The following is a 1,329-nucleotide window of genomic DNA, read 5'->3' as shown; positions in this document are numbered from 1 at the left end:
AATGCTCCTTAGAAGCAAGGATGGCAAGACTATGTCTTACATACTTTGGACATGTTATCAGGAGGGATCAGTCCCTGGAGAAGGACATCGTGCTTGGTAATGTACAAGGTCATCAAAAAAGAGGAAGACCCTCAACAAGATGGATTGACACAGTGGCTGCAACAATGGGCTCAAGCATAACAACAATTGTAAGGATGGTGCAGGACCAGGCAGTGTTTCGTTCTGTAGTACATAAAGTCACTATGAGTCGCAACCAACTCGATGACTCCTAACAACAGCAACATCTTCCAAAGCGATGATCCCCATCTTTGGAACATTCTATTTCAAATTCTTTCTTTTACTGAACTGAAACCAGTGTCCCTGAAACACTTAAAACTGGGCCGTATTCTACCTCAGTCAATGATTCTCCTAAGAGGATCAATACATTCATCTTATCATTGTAACAAAACACTGAATTTTTTTGTTTATCTTCTTTTATTACCAGTTGATATCCTTGTAATCATTCCCATTTGGAGAACAGATGTGTTTAATTATTTAAAGTGGTAAAAGGTATCTGTCTTAGGCTAGGTTCTGTAGAGAAGCAAAGCCAGCAAAGCATATAAATATATATAGAGAGAGAGTTATATCAATGAAATAGCTCACATGGTTGTAGAGGCTGAAAAGTCCTAAGTCTGTGGGTCAGGCTGGAGGCTTCTCCTGATTCACACAGCCTCAGGTGCTGGTGAACCCCAAATCGGCAGGTCAGAGAGCAAGGCTCTGGCTCACAGGCTGCGAAGACCAGTGAATGCCAAGATCGGTAGGCAAGACCACAGGTAAGCTGCTAGCTCAAGTCCCAAGAACTGGGGTCAGATGAACAGGAGCCAGCTGTAGGATCCACAGTGAGCAAAAGCCCATGAGCCTTGCCAGAAAGTCCACCTATACAAGATGCAAGGAAACTCCATTCAACTGATTGACTACTCATAGCAAATCCCATCATGGAGGTGATCACATTCTATCAAATCTCATCATGGAGGTGGTCGCATTAGTATACAACTGCCAAACTACATCATAACTGTCAAACCATTGAGAATCATGGCCCTGCAGAGTTGACACATGACCTTAAAGATCACAGTGTCTTTCAAATAAAATAGCCACGTCCCTCCATTTGGCTGTAGCTTTTGAAGTGCACTCACTTTACTTGATCCTATACATGAGGAAAGGGTTGTTTTCTAGTAAATAGAACAGAAAATCCCTCAACAGTGTTGCTGTATTTCCTGGGATTATGTCTTCCAAATCGCTCTCTGGCATGGAAATTGTCTTTTCTCTCTCTCTGTCTTTTTTTTTTTTTTT

The sequence above is a fragment of the Trichechus manatus genome, unplaced genomic scaffold, assembly GCF_000243295.1.
Source record: "Trichechus manatus latirostris isolate Lorelei unplaced genomic scaffold, TriManLat1.0 scaffold00006, whole genome shotgun sequence".
Lineage (NCBI taxonomy): Eukaryota > Metazoa > Chordata > Mammalia > Sirenia > Trichechidae > Trichechus > Trichechus manatus.
This window is presented reverse-complemented; position numbering follows the sequence as displayed.